This window comes from Chelon labrosus (assembly GCF_963514085.1).
Source record: "Chelon labrosus genome assembly, chromosome: 9".
NCBI classification, from domain to species: domain Eukaryota; kingdom Metazoa; phylum Chordata; class Actinopteri; order Mugiliformes; family Mugilidae; genus Chelon; species Chelon labrosus.
In genome coordinates, this window is record NC_140359.1 from 9,154,304 (window position 1) to 9,171,487 (window position 17,184).

A 17,184-nucleotide genomic window follows, 5' to 3' on the forward strand; every position below is an offset into this window, starting at 1 on the left:
CTGAGGGTGGGGGCTGGGGATGATTATGTGGATCTTGCCAAAATCCACAGGCAGTGATGATTATTTGTCAGGATTTGCTTTGTAATAAAAAAGCTTATCTCCACAGGTCAGTCACGATAACTGCCTTTCTGCATATAGGTTTTGCTGACTCTGTCCACTCGGCTCTCAGATTTTCAAGCAAATTATCCGTCCAGTTTTACGTTACAGTTTAATTGAACCCAAGTATATTTATCCATCTGGTCCTACAAGTGTTGCTCTGTGTGCTTTATTCAGCTTACGTCTGAAAACAGGAACTTCTTTGTTGAACACTGTGTCCAGTGTTTATGTCCTTTACACGCTCCACTCTGTGTATTGTCCACCATGCTGCTGGTTAATTGCACACTCTTTGATAACATATTATTGGCAGGCAGTGCTACAGACACACTGTGCCAATCAGTACAAGGCACACTTGCTGTTTCTGCATCACTTTTAATGTTGAGAGTGATTAATGGGATGCTAATATGCTCTGAGTTAATACTTTGTGTTTATGTGGGTACGTAATTGATTCTAATGTCCTGATCATGAGGAATTTCACACGTCTTGGTTGTGCAATCTGTTCTATAACAAAGTGAGTCCCTTGTTGCCGTGATTCATCTTTGTTAACTTCAGGATAGGTTACTAGGTTCTGTGTTATAGGTCCCTGTGGGGCTGGTGAGGTCGTGATGTCAGATCCACTGCCTCCATGCTGGCCCGTCAATTAACAGGGGCTCGGGATAACTGCATGAAGAAGCTGTAATAAGGTGGATTGGATTAGCTTTGCCCTGACGAAAATGAATTAAAAAGGCAGTCATGACATGTGGACTCCTAAACTGACTCATTATACCTGCTCAGCCAAATATATCTAATATCCTGTGTTATCTTTGGATGCCAACAATCTAGGAATACAATGCAGCATGAGTTTGTGCAAATGACTATATGTGGGGATGTTAATTAGGCTTCGATACTGCTTAATTATAAGTATACAAATGTAATGGTTTTAATATAAATGCATACAATCATTCCTGGCAATTATCACAAATAAGAAATGTGGAATGCTCCGATGCTTTGCACGTGGTTGAACAAGTTAATGATAGTTAAAATGAATTTGTTCTAGAGTTTTGGACTGAGCAAAACAACCAACTTGAAACCATTATTTTAGAAAGTCTTATCCAAGTTCCCCCTAAAACTAATTTTAGGATGAACACAGTTAATTTACCTTGTGTAACACCTAGTCTCTAGGTATGGACCAATGTCCTGTAAAGAACTGGGAGCAATGAGCATTGTGACATCGCTGGCTACTGTACAGTGACTGCTTGCTAACTTTCGATTGTTATGTTTCGCTCGTAGATACATGGTGATGGTTCACCCAATGAAAGGCCAAGATTTTTTCTTGAATGTGCCTTATCTTTTCCGAACAGAGTGACTTATCAGATGCAGATGCTCCTACCCATCTGATGTGCTAGATTAACAGTTGATGTTGACAACAAGTATTTGTTTGAACTCATTAAAGCTTGCCTATGTAAGGATTATGGATTGAGGAAGTACACAGGCCAGGGTGTGGATTGTAGCAGGCTTGAGAGTGGAGCTTCTGAACACCTATGGAAGTTGAGATGGAGGAACTACACGGCTTTAAGTGTCATGCCTTGTGGCAGGGGTTCGGGGCAGGACAGAGCCAGCCTGTGTCCAGATGTCTGTTTGTGTTAGGGAGGTTCTAGCACTGCCTCTTGCCATGAGAAACAAACACTAATTGCCCATTGGCCCCGGGTTGGAGATGTGCAGCTGGGGACATGTAGCTAAAAATAAAACTGCTTGTTCCTATGAGTGGCGGCCACACAGCACCATAGCATTAGTATGCAGCACTAAAACATGGCATGGACAAAAAAGGTCATCTTCTGGCCAGGGCCACAAATGTCAGGGTGGGGTACAAAGCGACGCCAACACAGGGCGGTGAACTGCAAGCAGCACCTCAGGCTTCATCCCCGTACGGACCAACCTACTGAACCATTGTCCTCTGCCTGAACACATGCAGGAAAATGTCACATGGAAACCGCTAAGCCAGTGTCATGACATCCTGTGTTTTGTTTGTAGCCCAGAAGCATCCATGCTCGTTCCATGAAGTCTTTACCTCCATTCAGCGATGGTCCTCCATGCTTGAGTCGAGTTACAGCTCTCCCTCTATGACACAAAAGCAGCATCTGGTTCCACCTGACTGGAACCATGAATAATTTAATAGGGGGCATTATTATTTCCAGCCAGCTCCACTGGCTTGGCAATAACAAGCAGTTTAGGTAGTGCTATCAGCGTTGCTGGCTAAGTGGTTGAACATGGAGGGAGGATGTTATTTTACCTTGTTGCCCTCTTATACTTTTGTGGGTTTGTAAGTATCTGGTTGAATGAGTGCTTAAGTGTTATTTTTCAGCGATGAACTAAGTAACATGTTGCTTAGTTGTCTGCAGATTTTGGAATGTAAATAAACAGAGCTGTATGAAGCACCTGGAATAATATAATTAAGGCTTGTCCAACCACAATATGTAAGCCTGTTTTCCCGGGAACACGGTTGTCTACTTAAAAGACCTAGGAGCAGAGATTAGGTAAATTGACGGATGAAAAATCAAGGGCTGTTTTTGGACCATATATTTTTGCGTCTGACTTTACAGTAGGTGGCAGTAATGCAGAAGATTGTACAAGAAGGATAACAGTACATAAAGTGACAGGCATCAGGGAAACTGCAACAGCAATAAACATGGAGGGGATTTAAGCTGTGTTGGTATTGACCTTAATTTACGGGTTTGTAACATGTATTGCTGGAAAAGAGACAAGCAGTTGTAGAAATGCGGATTCAGAACGCCTGAAACGCTGGACTTCAGTCAAAAAACGGAATTTATGAGCCATTGCGGAGATTGACAGTGAGAGTATTTGATCTGTATGCACGCCCCAGTAAGGATATTTTGGGGAATAAAATGATTTCCTGCCTTATTTTAGACCGCCGGTCCTGCTGTGGAAATGCCGTAGGTTCTTCTGGGGAAATTTCCTCCAGTGGATATTCGACTTAGCTGACCACTACACCACTGCATCAATATTTTTATTGTGTGATATTTTTGCATCTGAATTTCTCACCATGCCTTTTTTTTCTTGTGAAAAGTGAGAAAGTTAAGTTAAATGCAGCGTTCAAAGCGTGTTGGAAGCAGCAGGTGGGCAGGTTGTTACTGCTTCTTTCTATTGTCAAACTGAACCTGTGAAGATCAATGAAGGGACAACACATTCTGTTTGCACTGTGTGAGTGTAGCTGTTAGCTGGATTTTCCCACTCAGCCCTCCTGCTGGCTCTGAGCGGCCACTCACCTACACTTACAGATAGAGTGCTAGCAGATTTCATGACCAGTGGGATGTAGCAGCATTGGTGAAAGGTTTTTTTGGATTACGGTAAGTTAGCCAAAAACTAAATGATCAAACGGCAAACCTTCCACTGCACACTGTTGCTTAAAGATCTAAGAAAATACACGGTATGATTTATATTAAATTCACTGAAAAGATTTGAATCTCTTCATCTTTGTGTTCTTTTTCTGCCTCCCACTACCTCTGCAGGTGAGAAATGAAGTCTTGCCCCTCCACCGCTTGGACAGCTTTTGTCTTCTAGAGGACAACAGCAGAACGTCGCCACTCAAACCGGAGACCCTGAGCCACCAAAGGCTACAACAGAAGTTACTGGTGAGTTGTCTGTGTGAAAGTGAGATAAAGGCTTGTTGACGCTGCACTTGGCATGGGCCATTAAAGACGGTTGAAGACTGCTGTGGAGGCATTCGCTTTCAGCAGTTTCTGGCTTAAATTATCTTCTCCCTGCTTTGGATTGTGAACTTGTGAACCATGAGTTATTTTTCCTCTAGTTGTTTAAAATGAGCTGTTCTCACTTCTCCCTCATGTTCATTTAGAGTCAGCACTGGGAGTAATTGGGGTCAGCGTGGCAGTTTTCTTGGTATTTCATGACCACTGACTATGTCAGGGAAGAGTCAGGAGACAATTCCTCTTAACTTAGATCTTGCATTCATCTAATCGCTGCCGACACAAGGTTTTTAGCAGACCGGCATGTTGGATAACTTACAACGTGCTCTTAAGTCATAATATATATAAGTCATAAATATATGCTTTAAATAATTAGTTTCCTCATGAGTAATAAGCTTGAGTATTATTTTGAAACAATTAACCTTTGAATGTTTAGTATCTGTTTTGTGAATGGCAGGGAGGATGCTTTATATTTTCCCACCAGTTTTCAAAAAAAACAAAAAAACATTTGAATGCAATAATGTCATATGACTGTCACCAAAAAATAAATGAAATATTGTCACTTAACAATCTGAATTCAGTTGAATACCTTTATTGCAAGCACCAAAAAACTGAACTAAAATATTAAAATAAAATGATAATTCTATATTTCCAATAACTGACATTTACCACCTAGGAGTATTGCATTTGGTTTAATTAATTACCTGCTCACTGTGAGTAGACCCGTTAACTGTTGTTGAAAATGCTGTGGACAATAAACAGCAGGTTTCCCAAGCGTTGCTGGCTTCCTCTTCCTCAGGCTTCCTTCAGGCTGCGATCTCACAGCAGAGGCTGCTTGTAATTCCCCTGGCTTCCCCTGACGTCTGTGGTTCAATATGAATGAGCTCCATCGATTAGACCTCAGTGTGGTGCTTGTGCGACAAGAATGAGTCGTGTGTGTGTGTGTATGTGCAATCATGGGGCTGCTGGCTCTCTCTCTCCTGTCACTCCTCAGCACTTACCAGATGCTTGTTTTCACAGAGGGTGATGTTATGGGTGACATCTTTTGCCTGAACCATAAACTGAAGCTTTGTTATTAACAGCTTCCTCCTGCGTGTTGATGATTGTTGGTATTGCCTAGTGATTGAAACTACCAAAAGTTGTTGTCTGTATCAGATTTCTCTTGCCATGTTCCCTGGTTTTGGTTTGGATGCAGTTCACAAACATGCAGCAACGCAGACGTTCTCACATGCCTTTCACAACCCTCAGTGTGGCCTTCCTGTGTTAAAGTCCGCCAGCTGTAGTCTATAAGGGTGCGAGGTTAGCACTGCTGACTGTGATAGTTTACATAATGAGGGTGGTGTGAGCATTTATTTTTAAATTCCCCGCCTGCTTGTGACAGGGCTACTTGATAATTAGCTTGTCAACATGTCTTTAGGGCTCGCCAGTCATTTCAGTCACATGCAGCAGCAATTTCAAAGCAACCGAATGCAATTTTTTAATAGTGGAATATAAATGGATTTGTTAGAATCAGCAAGAATTTGCCAAAATCCCCAAAGATATTTGAACAATTCCATGTAACCTATATTTAATACTGCATTTGTCTGCATACATCTTCGACACATAACCGGACGTTTAATGTCTCAGTTCTATTTCACTCTATCTTCTAACAATTTTAACATCCTTGAGCAAGGTGTGGCCCCACAAAAGGACTTCCCTCACACATGGTTGCTGGGAAACAAGTGCTTTTGAAGTGAACACGTATCCTATCATGTCATTAGTTGGTGTTTTTTTTTTTACCGCTCAGTCAACAGAGACATGGACTGGGAGGGCCTGGATAATGTGAAGGGGTGGGTGGGTTGGAGGCGGTGTTGTTATAGTTCCCTCGAGTGGAAAAAGAGACGATTATGAATCTTGAAATATTGCCGTGGCATCGGTAATTACCCACACCGCATCGTCCTGCGTAAGACATAGTGAAGTGGTAATGAAAAACTGACCGAGCATGTGGCACTTTTGCAGCAAGCTTCATTAGCCTGCAGCTCTGTTATCTTCTGATGGAGATGCAATCAACAAACTACACATACAGCCATGTGAAGGTATGCTCCTGAGATACACAGCTGTCTGCATCCATTACAGCATTCTGTCTTGCACAGCATGTGTGTTTTCTTGTGAGATAAAAGTGACTTTACCTTAGAGTACCACTTTTTTTTGTGTGTGTGTGTCTTCTTATAGGCTTGCAAATTGGTGCTGAAAAGGGAATTTCACAGATCATGGGTTATAGTTGTTATTCTGCAAAAGTTGCCAATTTTCCTCTGTTACAGCACTTTCTAGTGTTTGACTGCAGTTTTTCGGATCTGACGGAAGAAGGAAGCAATTCACAGTCTTCAGTCACTTTCCTGCCTTTAAATTCGGCAATAGTATAGTGCCTTATCTCACATTTCCATCACATTTAGACGTAACATACCGCATAGTACTTTGAATATTGACTCACAGTGTGCTTGTTTGGTCCGCTGTCAAGTAAATGTGACCATTTCATATTAACAGAACAGACATTTTAAGCCAGTCAACTCGTTTTGCACGCATTGTAAAAGGTGAGGTGGTTTGTAGCTGTTAGTGGGAATGTTAAAGCAACAAGCAACATCTGCGACCAAAAATGGCCGACAGAGGATACTGGGCTGGGTTTCGTGAACCTGTTTTATCCCCATCCAAGTGATGAACTGAGGGTGGAAATCTCAAACAAGTCCTGTTGTTTTAGTTTTAGCTTTGTTTTTGAACTAGCTAAATTAGCCACTACAAGCTACTGGCCACACCAGACAAAGTAGTGATGTATATGAGTGTAATAAGGCATTTTATTATTCAAGTACTCAGGTTTTGCTAAGTTTGCAAGTGAAAGAGTATGTTGTGTCTTGTTTAAATTGTCTTCAGAACCCTAAAGGAAAGGCTTTAGAGGTGAAGTGTCTTTGTCTATCTGATGGCACTGAGACATCTACTTGTGTGCTTTCTTGCACGGGTACATTTTTGTGGTAACTGGCAGGCTTTCCAGGGTGTCAAGAAAGAAAACATGCACATCCATCAAAGGTTGGCCAAAGCGAGCATTTTTCAGTATTGCCTGCACACTTGATGGGCGTGAGTCACACGAACAGATGTGCTGTTTAAATGGGAGAAAATTTACCGATTTACTGCCTGATGCACTTATGTGATATTTGGCACTGCAGCTCTCTTAATACCTTGGGGGGAAAAAAGTCTGTCTTCGTATCAGTCAGTTTTTTTCCCTGTGCCCAGAATGCACCTCTTGCATATTGATAAGTGATCTGCCTCTGGGATTGTCTCATTGTCACAGCTGAGATGAAAAGGGGCAAGGCTTATTGGGACGTGAACAGTTTCCTCTTGGTTAACTCCTACCCTCATAACTATTCATGACTGGGAGCCGACCTACAGCCAGGCCTCCAGCTTTACTCGAGTTGTGCTCAGTTTGATGGTCAAGTGAATCATCAGGCCAAGACTATTTCTGCCAGTCTGAAATATGCACCACATAGATTGGAAAAAAATCACAGTGACATTGCAGAATGAACTTATTATGGACCACCAAAACTACTATTTAATATTACGATATGTACAATACTTGCTGATGCCGCTAAAACTCTGCATTTCTGTTTTTACTGTATCCTATAATGTTTATATTCTCCCTCCTGATCCATGTTCTTCACCTGAAAACTCTCACTAACACACCATCTGAAGTCCCTGTATAGTGCCACGGGATGCAACATGAGCCAAACAGGTGCAGATATGTAGTTCTGTAGTTCATATCTGTATGTGAGCGTATTTTTGTGCAGGAATTGATGTGGGAGGCCCCTGCGCTGGGGGCCAACCTCGTGTTTACATCACTTGTAATGAAATTAGAGCCGCGTGGCACCCACACTACAGGCCTCCACTGATCCTCTAATTCAATTACTCCCCTTATTAACGCTCAGATGCTGCTGGCTGACCCAGGACCGCACGCTGCTCTTGCTACACACCATTCACTCAGCAGTCCTTTTTGCTTCTCCAATGGACTGACTAGTTGTTTTACCAATATACAGGGGTCACGTACATTTCACTAGTGTTTTTGTTTATGACTCTAACAGCCAAAGTCCTCCACTACAATGACAGCAAGTACCGAAAAAGAGTTGAAATGTTGCGCATTGTGCAGCATGTGTGAGGAACTGTTATATGATTGGAGCATTGGAAACTTGCAATGATTATTTATATTATCGACTAATTTATTGATTGCCTGTCTGTGAGACGGAAGGAACATGGAACTATGAAATGCAGATGTAGGCTATGGGCTAAAATTTATCCTTAACCCTTTACTTGCCTGTTTTTTTGGCAGTGCAGGACACAGAGTGTGAAAATTATTTATGTCTGGCACGCTGAAGACTTGATGTGAAAATGCCAAGTTGGAGCCAGTGACTGTCTCATGCAAAATTTTGCATGCAAAATGGTCATGAGGGCTTTTTAGATTTTATTCATTCATTATTCATTAATTTAACATTCAAAATGTGCCTCCTTCTCTGCTTAACACGCAACAAATATGCAGGTTTTATAGAGTATTTATACAATAAGCACCCAATAAATCCAGTTATTTGTCCAAAGTGCATTCCTTTCTAACAGATTTAATTTAGATTCAATAATTCATTATTCTGACATTGAATTTGCTGAAAACTAAAATTTAAAAGTGAATACAAAATAGGTGGTGAACATGTTGCACTGTATTGATATTACTTCACATTTTAGTTTCACATTCAGCTAACTTCATGCTTCATGTGATCGGTGCAAAAACACTTGATGTCATTCATAAGCAGTAAATGTGGATCTTGCTGTTGTTTAATCTCCTGACTGAGATACTTGAATGTAAACTGTAAGACTGTGTTGCTGTTGGAACAACGCCCGTTGCATCTTGGCTGTTACAGGTCTGCAAGGAGCTGGCGGGATGTATGGCGTGACTTAACGCACAGGGTGTCTGTTGCCAGCGTTGCACAGAGACATGAGCAAAAATACGCACAAACACACGTGCATACGCAGCACTGGACGTAGACAGTGGCTTTTACCCTAGCAGATAACAGTACACTTGCGATGGTGAGATAACACAACCTTATCAGTGAGAGCAGGTAGAGCCAGAGAGAGTCCTTTCCAGTCTCCTCCAGGGTCGGGTATTTCTGAGCCTGCTGACACCAGCCACCTTCATCTACAGCCCGACCTGATATGATAGCCATGGGCTTTAGCATTGCGCTGTTCTCCTTAGTCATTCAGCATGGTGTGATAGTACAAAAGAAAAAAAAATGCTGCAGAACATGTAGATTTAAGATTACAGCATTCCAAGCCAGTGGAATAAAAAGAGCTTTGATAGTGTGTTATTATTTTGAGCTAAAAGCAGCTACATTAAAAATAGCGGTAGAAACATTGCTTCATATCACAGATTAAATGCTTGGGGAAGTGTCTGAAGTTAAGCCGGTTAATGGGTTTATCACAGGTTTGCAGAATCCCCTGTCTTTTGACCCGCTTGAGTGCTTGCATGATACAATGAGGTTAAATCATCTCATGCCCACATTCAGGATTTCAAAGCTAAGTCTCTGCCAAGTTTCTCAATCTCCAGCCACTGCTACAGGCTCCCTTTCTCGCCTCTCAGGATGAATGTGCCCTTTTAATAATGTAACCGATTTTAACAAGATCGTAAAATGTTCATCTAACTTTCATAAGCTCTGTTAGCGTATTGACAAATTCGTATGATGGCAGGAATCGCTTTGTCCATCTGTTTGAGCAACGAGAACACAGTTAATTTCATTTGTTTTCATTTGGTTGGGCCCTGTGTAGTGTTAAGCCAAAGTTTACAGCAGCTTGCGGAGAACGTTGCTATTTTGTCACCCCTGCGGCTCTGAAATAGAGGCTGGTCATGATATAGGAGATTTAGATTGGCCTTCTGGTAACTGATAGTGCTGTACTGAACACTCCCCTTCTCCTCTGCCTCATCTATAATGTACACAAGTTACACAGGACTAATCTCTCAGAACGCGGCCTCTCTTTAGACGCAGTGTGTGGCACATAATGGCTTTAATAAATCTATTTATGGCTGATGAGCTCTCTCTGTTTTTACTCTTTAATACAGTCTGTGGTTCAGTTACATTAGTTGTATTAGGGCAGGGTCATGAATGCAGTGCTTTAGTTGAGCGTGTGTGCTTCGCCCTCTCAGGCATTTGTTGGAGTAATGTGACCTTCATAGGGAGATTAAAATATGTAGCAGGCGTGCATTGATTTTTGGACAGGCCGCTGGTATTTATGGACTCAGCGAGTGCATAAATATTGATACTCACTCTCCCAAAGAATGATCTGACTCTGTGTATCGGTGTGTTTCTGCAGTCATGTGCCAACTGAGAAAAAGAAAAATGTGTAAAAAGGCAAAAAAATAATAATTTGCAACGCATGTGTTTTGGTAACCTAAATCTGCCGGTGACCCAGCAGCAGCTTAATAAGGTCATTCCTATTATGTGGTGGCTAATTACAATGCCTGTTATTGAAATCCCCGAGCTGCACTGTCAAGTACCAGAGCAGTTTAAAGGGACAGTTCATACTTAAAAACAATAAAAACGTGTCTTTTTACAGAGTGCGCTTCAGCTGATTTTAGCATTTTGGCATCCTGAGTCATGGTGTGGCTGTGGAAGAGTGTCTCAACAAGTGCTGGACGGAATGAGGTCTGGCTTTCTTGCTACCCCCATGTATTGTCAACTTGACATGGTGACATGTTAAGTTTTCATTTAAATACATTTGTTTCTGCGTAAATACCAGAAAAATTATAAATTTTATACTTTTGTTTATTTCTTATTGGAAAATACTAGCATGTTAGCATGCTAAAGTACAATGTTGACTATAGTATAAAAAGACAGGATCTAACTGAAGTGGTTACATGATATTTTAGCTTTATCGACAAGGCAATCAGTGGATACCTGTCCATCCATTTATTTTTGCGTGTTGTACTGAGGATTAAATAATATCTTAATTTACAAAAATATGGTGCACAATATAGTTCACCATATTTACCTGGCACTCAGTCCTTCATATTTTTTAGTCCTTAATTTTCTTCAACATTATGCACATGTGTAGTGTGCTACTGACTTTGTTTCAAAATCTCTGTGTAATTGTTAATCAACGGGAAGTGAGTGATTGTGCTTAGTTTCACCATTAGACTGGCACTGGGGTGAAATTGAAGGCCAATGATGGCTTCCAGCATTTCTTGTATCGACAGAGGAGCTGACTTCTGAGCTGACAGTGTCAGTGAAGCCGTGACTAGCCGTGTCTGGAGTGCTGTGATGGTATCCCGCTATAACCCTCTCTTGCTTCCTCAAATTTCTCCTTTGTCTCAGTCAGTAATGCTTGTTCATCTGAGCGTTTTGTTCAGTCGCTGTTCACTGTTAAGCTCGGACTCCTGCTCCTTGCTGCATTTGAGATGATGCCCCCTTTGAGGTTTTCGTCTTAATAGGCACTTTAGTATAAGTGTGAGGGGCAAGTGGTCCTGACAGGCTGACTTAGGATGACTCACACTACTGACATGACTTTTTGTCCAATGAGTTCACTTAAAAAAGGTTATTTTCTGGGTCATTTACTTAGGTTGCATTTACTTCCCCCTCACCCTCTCCTTCTCTCTCTCGCTCTCTCTCTCTCTCTCTCTCTCTCTCTCTATCTCTCTTAGCAGTTGATGTCTTAGGTATCACACAGCTTTCCAGTGAAACGAGAAACAGCCCGGGGAAATCCCGTCTGACGATTAAAGCAAAATCAGAGCGAATAAACATCCACTATATTTTGTTATGTATTGCATCCAGAAATTGTAGCAAGGACCCACATTCACACTCCCAGAGCTGCATCCAACCTAAAGTCTGACAGAGGTTTTACAAAGGTAAATATGGCACTGAGCCAATCACCGGGGACCGAATTATTAGCTTGCACTCTCTTAGAGAAGAAGACAATATCCAAAAATATTCCTGTAGTCAAAATAAATAAATAAATAAATGAATAAAAATCTGCTTTGGAATTTTTACCACTGCAGTATAAACAGTAGTAATTGTTTTGCTGGCCTTGAGTTCATATTAATTTGCTGTGTCAAACACTCCTTGCTTATCATTTAGAGTCTGTGGTGGTGTGTTATTGGGTGGCTGCAGCTTCGGCTTCACGCAGTAATTTAATCAGCAGGGTTAGATATCAGCATACGCTTCGGCTGAACTTCAGGATCAGGTTGCAGACTTATGTTGCGGTCTCCGGATTCTGCGAAGATAGTTCCGTCTATCTCGCTACCTCGCCGGCAGTCCAGACAGACTTTTGTGGAGACCAAGACCCGTCACTGGTTACCCGAGTGTGGCCTGGATATGAGGGAACTAGTTTTTAAAGCTTGTACCGTCTCTGTGTGGGAGAAGGTAAGAACAGGCTGGAAAGAATGATTTGGAGACGGTTAACTTTGCACAGGAGGTCTGTGGAACGTTCAGTCAAGAAGGTTGAATTCTTTCTATTAGATGTTTTCACAGTGGTCAGACAGTTTTCTCTTTTTTGGTTTGGTAAGTTTTTTTTATCTGTGTTTTTATATTTTGTCTTACTTTTTACACAAAGCCTTTGACAAATCCTGCCAGTGTTGTGACGTAACGCCTTCCAGTGCAGTTTCTCTAGAACTTTCTTAACATCTCAGGAAGTTCCTAGAAACAGCTTCACTTCATTAGGAAAGGTGCAGAATTCTTTAGCAGATGCTGAAAATAGCTGTCAAACCTTCAGCCAGAAAGGTGATGCTGCTTTTTGCATTTTTTGTAAATAACCTTGTTTGGAACTAATGACTATTTTCGTTATTAATTAATCATGTTTTAGTCTATAAAATGCCTCCAAACAGTGACAGCTGTTCATCACAAATTCCCCTTTTGGATGTTGGTGTTATTCCGTCAAATTTAAAAATATTCTTTGCGATAATGCTTCAATAATTAAGACAATAAAATTACTTTCTCTCAATGAACTACTCCACTAACAGTCTTAGCTGTACCGATGATCATTTGTTGTGTTTTTAATGAAGAATGTACTTTACACTGTATACTATTTCAAAGGGATTGGACTACACCGACGTGTACAGGGCTGTCTTCATCACAGTAACAGGACCACAATGGAAAGTCACTTATGATTATTCATTTAGGCCCAACCTAGCAGTGCCTAATCATCCAGCAGACTACACTGATGTTCTATAGCGCCAAGATAGTGAATTTTTCCTATCTTGGGCCTCCTTTACCTGTGGCTGTTTGTTGATGCCTTTGTGGTGGCTATTTACCCCGGTAAAGGCCACGGCAATTGGTGTTTCCTTGGTGCATTGCTGCCATAAGCACTGCCTTTGACTTAAAGAATGCCTCTCCCCTCTTTTTCTCTCTGCAATGATGATGACTCACACTCCAACACGCCCTGCAGAAATCTTCTCTCATGCACCCAACAGAGAGAGAGAGAGAGAGAGAGAAAGGGAGAGAGAGATAGAGATAGAAGAGAGGGGTGTGTTCTGTTATGTGGCTGTAACATGCAAATACTTGTCTATCTGTTTATGTGTCCTGATCTACCTGCTTGGTCCGTTTACCTGTACTCATCAGTATTCCCTATCATTTTTTTTGCAGGGGGTCTGCCACACTTTTGGTGTAATTTTGCATTTATTGGGGCTCTAGAATGCAACAAAAGATGTATTTACATTTATCTAATGCAACTAATGTCCTAATATCTTAAAATAGGAAATGAAAAACCCTGCAGAAAAGCAGGATGTATTTTAGCAGAAGGAGTTGAGAGTCTGATCAAAGCATTGGCAAACTTTGCATCCACTAAGAGTTGGGTGAGAAGGTGCCATTTATAGGTTGTCCTTGTGATCCTCTCACCGTAAGCTGCCCTCCAGTGTGCAAGTTAACACTGTGTGACATTTGCAGTGATGCTGAAGTCCGGCGTGCACGTGCTGCAGTGCCGTAGGTCGGCTGCCCTCGGGCTCCTGCTTCTCTGGAAATAGAAAAAGAGCAAAGAGACCGAGCGTGATTAATAGCCATAAATGTGCAGCAGAAATCACAGCCGGACTGTCTGCCGCCATTTCCTAACACACGGCCCCACGGGCTGACAATTACATAACAAATGTGCAAAGTTGCTCCTGCTGATTCTTAATTGCTTCAGTTCATTTATTGTATGCGAGTTTGGCTGAGTGGCCTTGTGTGATGCACGCGTGTCACGTGGGATCACAGTCATGGTGAGAGTGGTTTACCCTGCAACGGGTCACTCTCCTCTTATTTACCATGCCCTCTAGTTCAGCTCTCAGGACTGTCTGTGGAAGAAATATTTTATCTCTCCCCTCTTTTGCCAGTCTGGATTTGCATAGCACTCTGTTTTTTTTTCCTATTAAGAATGTGCTATTTTTAGCACACTGTGTCAAAACATGGCCGTCTCGTCCTGTGTATGTATGTGTTCACTGAAATAACTTCCCTTCCCCAGAAGGGTTGAGTGGTCTCTTCGGCTACATGTGCTGAAGTCCTGTTTGCTGTGCTTCACATTGCATGCAGAACCATTACGCAACCCTGTGCAGCAGCCGCAGGGCCACCGGGCCAGAATGGTAGCCAGCTACCAATCACTCTCCCTCTCATCTTACCTTTCTCTAATTTTTTCATCTATTTTTCCGTCTCAGTTTTACCCCCATTTTCTTCTTTTATAAATGAATATTTTTCAAGTTAAATGGGAATTATGCAAGATGCAGAGACTTGTTTGCAACAGTCTATGTTTTTGTGAGTTGGTAAAAGCAGTGCATTGTGACTGGCATGCAGCATAATTCTTTTTCTTGGTGTGCGGGAGTGTGAAGGCAGGTCAGCGGGAGCTAGGAGGATCTGTCCTTTGTTGTCAGTGGGCTTCCTGTGTGCTCTGCCTCATCTTAATGCAAAGTAGAGGATTGTCTTCTGAGAACCATCCGAACGGACGTAGCTGGCAATAGTGCACTTGCTGTTTGATCTGCTAAATTGCACAATGCTCTTGGCAGGTTCAACAGAGCCTTGAATGTGACTTGAATGCCTTAGTGAAAGCCATACTGTAGCTTAAAATTCATTGTTCCCAAGGCGAAGCTTATTAGATGTGAGGGTAGTTGATGTGAGGGTTGGGTAGGTTTTTTTGCTGCCTGCAAATGGGGCCCTGTATTCACAACCTCATAGGTGTCAATATTTCAGAAAGGTCAAAGTTCACTAGTTGCGACGTGTTTGCTGACGTCCTCAGAAATTGTTAACTTACTAAACAGCTAGGCTACATTTGCCTACCAGCAGCATTCTCAGAACTTGCGGCCGACACAACCACTTGAACACCAAACTTGTGTTTCACTACAGCTGACAGACGTTTTTCAGGCAAGCCAGCCTGGCTCTGTCCAAAAGTTAAGAAGCACTACTACTACTGCTTTCCTAGCATCTCTAAGGCTTGCCGATTAATATACTGTCGGTCTGTTTTTTAAGCTGCACACATAATGAAGTGTAACAACAGCAATTTGTGATTTTACGCAGCCAAAACCAGACTAGCTCAGTCTCCGTCCCCATTTTTTTGTGCCAATCGATGCTTTTGGGCTGCTCAGTGTAGCTTTATATTTAATAGACAGATATGAATGTGGTATCCATTTTTTCGTTTAACTCTCAGCAAGAAAGCACATAAGCTTATTTTCTACCAAGTATGGTTTGTTCCTATAATTTTAAGTAAAGAGTAGCTACAGAGGTTCCTGCAAATTAAGGAACACGCATTAAAATAACATGAAATCTCAGGGGAGAAATTATAGAAATTACGATTTAAATCGATTTCTGTTCCATTCAAATCCGGTCAGTGAATCGAGAGTGTCTTATATGACATCTGAACCTCAGATATCAATATTTAGCAGTGTCTATTAAGGTGCTAAATGAGCCTTGTAAAGATATTTGAAGAAGTTCAGAGTATTAATTGAATGAAGAGGGACTACAAGTTCAGTTGACACTCTCAAGGATTCCTTCACACATGAGTCCCTACACATACATAGAAAGTCTATTTTATTCCTTCTGTTGCTTGAGTTTGCATGCGCTGGGAAATGGAGGCATTCTCGACGCCATCAAAGACTGCACAGAAGCACTTTAGATGTGGCACTGTATTCCTTGTGGAGAAATGAGAATTTCAGCACAGTTAAAAAATCTGCATCAGCATGTCTGGCCATGTAAAATGTTTTGCAAAGCAGCATCCCATCAGTTTCAAATGAAAACTTTTGCCTTGCCAGCACAAATGCCATGGTAACTGCTGGAAACAGTGCAACATTCACTCAAGTGTTCTCGGTGGAAAGATAATCATTTAGTACTGTGCTGCACAACAATCTGGCTTTTTCTTTTCTTCTTTTTTTACAGTACTTGTTTTTAAAGCATCAGTGTAGCTGTATGAGGAAGATATTGTAGTGAGGTCCAGTGAGCCTAAACTGCTTGAATCAGTTCTAATGTTAGTTGTGTTCCCTCCAAACCAGCATTACCCAGCTCCTGCTGATTGGAGGCAGCAGATATTGATGGCTCTACACTAGTTCCCCTTCCAAGAACCACACACAGCAATTGGTGCACTCACGCACACACTGCTCTGACTCATGTCCACTCTGTCTGGTGGACTGGAGCGATGTGTTGTCACATTTTGTAACAGGGATTATAAAATTATTGTGGCCATTCGTGCCGTTCCAAATCGACCTGAGATGACCGGTGCTTTTTTGTTGTTGTTTGTTGAATGCAGAAAGGAACAATAACTCCTGCAATTAAGCTCACTATTTATAAAAATGTGGAAAAACTGTGAACGGGGAATAGGGAAATTACACCTGTTGGGGCTGTAATTATTGCACTGAAACGTTTAGTCGAGTCTGTTTCCGTCCTCTAACTGTTTTAGATCAACTTTTTCTAACACAAAAAGAGTTCTTTATCCTCCTGCATTCCCAAATTGCAGTTTATGGTCACAGAACTGAAGAGGCATGACGATTGATAGGTTGGAGTGCTGTTTTTCTGCAGTTTATTCTCGGCACCGAATCAAGTCCTGACAGCCCCTCGCTGAGTCCTGGATGAGAAAACATTGATAATTGAGCCTTGTGCAAGCTCTTGTTTATATGCTAATGCTGGACTCTGTCAGTCCTGCACAGCAGACTTATGCCTCATCCTGCGACAGTGTTCTCAACGAAATGCTGTACGCAATGTATGTCAAGTAGCGTTGGTATTTGAAAATTTTATTACAGTCGTGAGCCATATTTCTCATTTAGTAGCAGAGCAGAAAGACCAAACGCTACACAGCTATAGTTTATTTTCTCTGAGATATTAGTGGTATTGTGGGAAAAGGTCGAGGTGGTTATCAATCGTTACAATTCGAGAGGACAGGAGAGATG

At 41.7% G+C, this 17,184-nt stretch overlaps 1 protein-coding gene across 1 annotated transcript in view; it reads left to right on the forward strand.

Moving 5' to 3' along the window:
* Positions 1-3,671: 3,671 nt before the first annotated feature.
* rimbp2b (RIMS binding protein 2b) overlaps positions 3,672-17,184 on the forward strand; it is a 61,178-nt gene continuing 47,665 nt past the window's right edge. The window contains exon 1 of the mRNA XM_084552212.1: positions 3,672-3,725. The gene's annotated coding sequence lies outside the window, so the exon portion shown is untranslated. The remainder of the gene's footprint in view (positions 3,726-17,184) is intronic.